The following is a 6959-nucleotide window of genomic DNA, read 5'->3' on the forward strand; positions in this document are numbered from 1 at the left end:
TCGGTAAGGGTAAGTATCCATGCTACTGCTGACAAGTTTGTTATTCAAACACGAATCCACTCCACTGAACAAGGAATGCATGAACTTGTTGACGGGAGCTACTCTGGACTCATCAACTAGATTTGCACCGTCTGCTTCAGTTACTTTGACTTTCAAGTACAAGTAACTGATATGCAGATCGATGTAATCTTCGGGTTGCCCTTTGATTTCAAACTCGATGGGAGCGGAGTCCGTCAAAGAGGAGACGGGATGAAATTCTACCCACTGAGATTCTTGCATCATCATCATGGTGGCTGGAAAGGCAAACAGATTAATTTCCTACTCGGAACAGGCACAAGACTCACGGTATATCATGTTTTGTCCTTATGATTTAATAATCAAAAACGTCTAAGTCTCGGACGGTTCTTCTTTTCTTAGTCTTTCTAGTTGTAGAAGTGTGAAGTCTTGTGAACTTAATCTGTTAACCGATGCAACTGGTCAATAAAATGCTCCACAATTGTTTGACTCCTTGTTGCAAACCCATATTGGCAATGGCTGCCCCGATGACACAATACACCACAAAGATTTGCCAGAAAAAGACGATTTACGTTTTAGGCACATGTTCTCCACACCACACCCACAAGGGTTGCTTTTGTAGATCTTGCAAAGAAGAACTGGGTGAAGGAGTGGTCGATGTAGTGGTAGCGATAGCTGAGTACGTGCGAAAGGGCATGATGGTCACTTCTTTTTATAGTCGACGACTTGCGAAGCGTCGATCCAAGAATCAAAACTGAGAGGATATCCTTTCCAACGCACTTTGACTTCATTGACACGTCGTTTGCCCAACTTTACGGGTTCTTCTTTCGAGAATGCTTTCGATGTCGTACACGTTGTCTTCCTTTTTGGCGACACGTTGTAACTCGGGTAAGTAAAACGTTCCTATTGACACTTCTCCGTTCATATCTTCCAATTCATAGACGGCAGGATGACGACCATGCACTCGTCCAGTGATACGAAACAATTCGTTGGTCAAGATGGGTAAGTAACCTTTGTCGAAAGTACGTTTGGTTTTGCCAATGCGCACCCAATCTCCTACAGCCAACACATCACCTTTCTTGCGGACAGCCACCGACGGGGACGTACCAAACAGGCGATCAGAAACCAGCACTTCGTTGTCGGGAGTCACTTCTTGCGGGGCACGTCCAATGCTTCGATGGTAAGATTGGTTGTACGCTTGAACCAGGTGAGGTAAGATGTCGATGTACTTGAGAGTGTTGTGATGTGTAAAATATTTCCGAATGCGTTCTTTGAAGGTACGTTGAAAACGTTCCACGATGCGGACTTTGGTTTCGGGATTCTCGGGGGTGAGAAGATGAATGTCATGTTTCTTTAATTCTTTTTGGAAAGCTTGGTTCAGAAATTCAGTACCTTTGTCCGTTTGCCTTCGAAGATGGTGACGACCACCTTGTTTCAACACCAGTTGCAGGGCTCGCACTAAATCGCTGCTCGATTTGGAAGTCAATGGCACGACCCAGGCAAATTTGGAAAAGACGTCGATGGCACAAAACAAATATTTGTAACCGCGACTGTAGGTGGCTAAATGAGAGACATCGGCTAAATCGGCTTGCCATTGATGATCGACGCCTTCCACTTGGGTGCGACTTCTGGAAGACTTTCGTCGAATGGATTTGTGTAAAATGTAGGTAGCATTTTCTTGCAACCATCGTTGCACTTGAGGTAAACGGAAACTTTTCAGGCGAGTTTCGGCAGTACGATACAATTTCTGAACTTCTCCGTAATCTGCAGGATGGGGTGGATCGTAGTAAATGCTGGCTAACACCTTCTCCATTTTTTGTTAATATGTCACCCACTCATCACTGGTGTTACTTTGGACGGGGCGAAAGGGTGGCTTGGAAAGGGATTTATGTGTCCGATGAGGTACGGGAGTAGAAGTCTAAGCTAATGGTGTAGGTGGTAATGGAATGGCTTTGGTCTTCTTTTCTTTTTTACTTTTGGTTTTTCTTCTTTCTTTTTCACTTCTGTCGCAGGAGGAGTGGACATCATATTTTTAACACAAGCTTTCATTTCTTCTCGTTGGGGTGTGGGGAAAGGGATCAACAAGGACCCTACAATCTGATTAGAAATGGGAGCTGCTAACGGTGTTTGAAATACTTCTCGTATCTCTTCTTCCTCAGGCTTTCGTGTGGTGGCGTCTCTCATGACGACTGGGGATGGTGATGGTGGTTTGGGTGATGGACATTTCATCAAGGTCCTAAAATCTTTCAGAGTGGGTAGAGTTGTTTCGTCTAAAGCTTTCTGGTGAAAGAGCTGCAGTCGTTGCAAGAGTTGACCGTACTTTTGTGATTTTTCTGTTTCAGACAAATCGTGGCGATCCATCAACGACTTCAGTTCGCGTTTTAACTGGGACATCTCAGTCAAATTTGGATTGGGAGGCAAATGCCAAGTTCGTTGTTCTTGCGAACGATGGTATTCCATTCATCGTTTGTAAGGCACTAAGGTTAGTTTTCGTCCTTCCATTCGAAGTCAAGGGTCACTTCTGAGATCTTGGGACTCCAGAGGTCCCTTTTATCTTGCTCCCACAACCCCTCCTAGTATGGTTCCCAATACTCCTTTAAGCAATGGTCATATCAACAGAGGCAAAATTCATCCGCGTTGGACCAACATCTTCTGCTTTTGAGCGAATGGGGATTTTCTTTTGAACAATTTGGCGACAACCGTAACCATATTTGCCTAAGCATTGTTTCTGGTGTTTTGACCATGGTATCGTGCATTTCAAGACGTTCAAGTAGCATTTGTGCACGGTATCGATGACATCTTTGGAGGCGGCTTGAATTAGTGTTTTTGTCGCATGGGTGGAGAAGCTTTGCAATGGATGACTAAACGAATAAACAGTCCTTTCCTCTTCTTTCCTTTGGGTTTTGAAGAGGGATGTTTTTTGGAGGGTGACATCTTTGCTTGCTGGTTCTGGGACACTCACCAAAAAATATACTAATGTCGATGACATAGCACACGCCCTTTTATCTTTTTTTTTTTGAATATCGCTTACTCATAAAGGTGACAATGTGTTTCACAAAATCGCCAAGGAATCCTCCCCTTTGGTTACTCCTCTTTTTCTTTCGACGACTGTGTCTTTTCTTAGGGTAACGTTGAAGCTTGGCTAAGCGCTTTGACGGATGACGAGACTGTCGTTGTCTTATTCCTTTGTGGACAGGAGAATGGCGTTAGTGACTGTGTGTACTTCTTTGAGGTGACATCTTTGAGCGTTCAGGAGCACAAAAAACACCGATGCCCATGCTTTGTCTCAGGTCTTATTTATACTGGAACGCGTCGCCACTGATTGCCTTTGCATCGTATCAACTTGATGATAGGCATCACATTTCGTGGAGGGGGTCGCAACGTACTAAAATGAGTCAGTTCTTGCTTGGACAAATCAAGTAAACTCTGCAACATGCCCGATCTCTCCTGGACTTTGATTTTGGGAGCAGGTACTATGTGGTCAGCTGACACTGTGGCTAAAGAGGAGGAGGGTGTCACCACTGGAGGAGAAGTTCTTGGAGACTTGGGTTTCCTTGGTGTCATCAACTGCGGACGAATTGGTGTCACATGGGGTTGGGCAGGCATCGTAAGCAACGGAGAAGTGGATAAACCTAAGGCTACCGGAGACTCAGTCAACGTCGTTGCAGGTAGTAGTTTGCGAATGTAAGGTTCCGTCCTGGCCGAAGTGCCTCTCTTGCGGGTAGATGGATAAAGTTTTCGTAATAAGTGTTAGTAATCTTCCACTGTTTGAATAATGTAATTGATTTCCTTCTACGGAATGTTGAATCACTTCTGATAAAACTTATGGCATGGTAGTCTGTTTTTATGCCTCTTTTTGTCGGAGACAATAAGTGCACTTTCTGCACAGGGGTGATTTTACTCCATTGGCGAATCTAAATAGTTTAATCACTAACATGCAATTCAAAAGACACAGTTCAGAAGTTCCTTCTTCCACTAAGATGACGTTGTGGAAAAGATTTTGGCAACTCTCTAACTCTTCCTCTGGAATTAGTTGCAGTAAGTGTACCTTGTATATACAAACAGGAGTAACAAACCAATCCTTCTCGCCCACGTCCAGTTTACCAATGTCTGACCACTGGAACACTTTCATCTGAATCAGTCCTTTTATAGCATTCAGGTACCAGTGGTTTAAGCATCGGTGACGTAACGGATGCAATTGTTCTTTAAGTTTCACTTGAATTTTGACCAGTTCTCGGGAAAACCGTTCTCTAAACTCCTCAGGCAAGCCCAAATGTTCTCTTGTAAAGTATCCATAAGTATATACCCCTTTGGAATCACTGGCTTGTGGCCAAGAGCCTCGTTTACCTTTGTGACTGAAGTAATATCCATTCCCAATCTTTCTTCTTTCACTTTGGAAAAAAGCATATTTTAAAAAAGGAGAAATGATTTTGAGTTTGCGTTTCACTTGTATTTTGACCAGTTCTCGGTAAATCCGTTTTCTCAACTCCACAGGCAAACCACGAATGTTCTGTTGTAAAGTATCCATTCAGGCATTACTGATATCGTCCCACTAAAGGCAAATAGTGACAATTCGGGGACCATCGAACATGTTCCAGGTATGTTGAACCTTGTTGTTCCCACAAGTGAAATGACACACCGCAACTGAGGTACTTGACTTTATCCTCTTCGCCCAAGTAGAAAAATCCGGCTCTGGCTAATTCTTCAGGGGTAGGTCCTCTCAGATATTTAGGCCATTTTACTTTGAACGAGTGAAAACGATTTTCAAAGTTGCAGTATTCATGCAAACGGACAGGGAACGAATAATCGTCTTTCACAGGTTCGATTCGATGAGGGTAGGGTGACATAGACAGGAGTTTGCTCAGGACTGGATGACATCCGTAGAGTGGTAGACGTGGAGGTTGACATCCACAACGAAAACCAATAAAGAGTCCACGATCACGAGTGGCATCACGTACGCATGCGTCAGGTTTGACACGCACGGCATCACTCTCCATGGGGGGAGTAGTGGCAGTAGTAGTAGTGAGTACAAAGTTCCCATGATGCTTTACTGCATCGCTAAGGTCATCTCTCAAATCTCAAGACACAGGATCGTACTCCGCTACTCAATTACAATGGCAACCGCATGCACATTTACGGATTTCTTCTCGACAATTTCTATCGCAATGCATGGGTCTTATTCAGCCACTACTAAGCACACTATGGGGTGGTAAAAATGTTTTTACAATCCTCAAACTTAAGCGATGTCTTTTTTAAAGGATTCATCTTGTTCGCTTGGTCTTGGAAGTCACGATAAACTAGCAATCTTGGTCATTGTCTTTTTTTATACTAGTCTCAAGCCTGTACATCGGAAGTCTTCCTTTAGCTTTTCCTGGACAACGGTACTACCTTCTCTAAGGTACCGTCATAATTGTACCGTAGTGTGATGGATGGACAGGCCATAGAAAGGTAAGGACAGTGCGGAGACCATCGAGTATGTTCCAGAATAGCTGAATCTGAATATATACATAGATCCATTCGTAACTTCAGGCTGCAACTGAAACACTGTACTTCATATACCAATCCAGTCTCAGGTCCCAAATCCTGTTGTAGCTAAAACATTTGAAGTAGGTAATCCTTCCCTATCCGTGTGCCATTTTTGAAACGTTTCCATTCGACGGGTACAATCACAAAAGTCAGACAAGAAGATGGGAAAATGGTAGGGCTTGAACTTGGCGTTCTCACTGGGTCTCTCACTCGATTCCTGCTGTGGCGAAATCATCCTTCTTATTGGTGGCTATCCTCTTACAACCATTTAAATTTTACCAACATGTCCATACGGCAAAGTGAAGTGCTTGGGAAGTCGCACTCGCTTCTGATACACGATTTGATACAGTCTTTCCAAGGGTTGACTGACGATTTGGTGAGTGGGTAAACGTACAATCTTGTTCGGTTGGTAGGTGGTCAGTTTAAAGTTTTCTTCCTCTCCAGATTGCAAGGCTTCTTTCACTACCCCAAAGTTTACCACTCGACTGGTACGATAATGCAGAGTCAATCCTTTCACTTTACACTCCGTGTGCACTTCTCCTTGTGGGTCCCGGTATTCGTAGCCGTAATTTTTAGGACCGCCACAAGCATAACGTAGAATCTTGTCGCTGGGATGTTCGTCTGCCCAGGCTCCTAAACGGTCTCCTTCGATGTCAGGGTAGAAATCCCCATACAGTTCTAAATCCTCGTACGATTTTAAGCTAGCATTGGCTGTCACGTAAGCCGCAATGATGACATTTCCAAATTCGTCGGCTTGTACAAAGTCCAGATCTTCTTCGTAATTGACTAAGATCAAAGCCTCACTAACGACGTCCACGTGTTTCATGCATTTGGTTTGTCGTCAATCATCTGAAAGTACCGGGAAGGTTCTGTCAAATATTCCGTCTTGGGTAAACACGGTCGTTGTGCAATTTTGCCCCACAAGTAATTTAACATCACTTTGGCAAACGATCGCCTGCCTTCGTTTTTCTCAATGTGGTCCAAAGTGATGCCTTTTTGTCCCCAGTATTTCTCTTTGAATGTCTTTTCATCTTCCGGGGTGTGACACCAGGAATGATAGCCGCTGATTCTTGTTTCAGTTTCAAAAAGGCATCCAAGTTGTCTGCAAAAATGCCTTTCTGAGTTTGTGGTATTCCTGTGTCTTGGGAAAATTTTAAATTTCGTATACTTCTAACATTTGGTATCCCGGGTCCAGAGCCTTGAACAATTCCACGCTGACCCACGTTCCCGTCAAGGCGCGTTCTTCCTGGCTGTGCTGACAAGACTGGTCTTGGTTACACGTTTTGGCACATATACGGCACAAGGGAAACATCAGTTTTCCTTGGCAATGGTGAGGTAACGCGGGATGGTACAAGTCGGTGGGTGGAAAAACTTTGCACCTGATCAAGCCTTCGTATTGTCGAATGTGGTCCAGGACA

The sequence above is a fragment of the Sinohyriopsis cumingii genome, chromosome 18 (genome assembly GCF_028554795.1).
Source record: "Sinohyriopsis cumingii isolate HCF-2022 chromosome 18, ASM2855479v2, whole genome shotgun sequence".
In the NCBI taxonomy this organism is placed as follows: Eukaryota; Metazoa; Mollusca; class Bivalvia; order Unionida; family Unionidae; genus Sinohyriopsis; species Sinohyriopsis cumingii.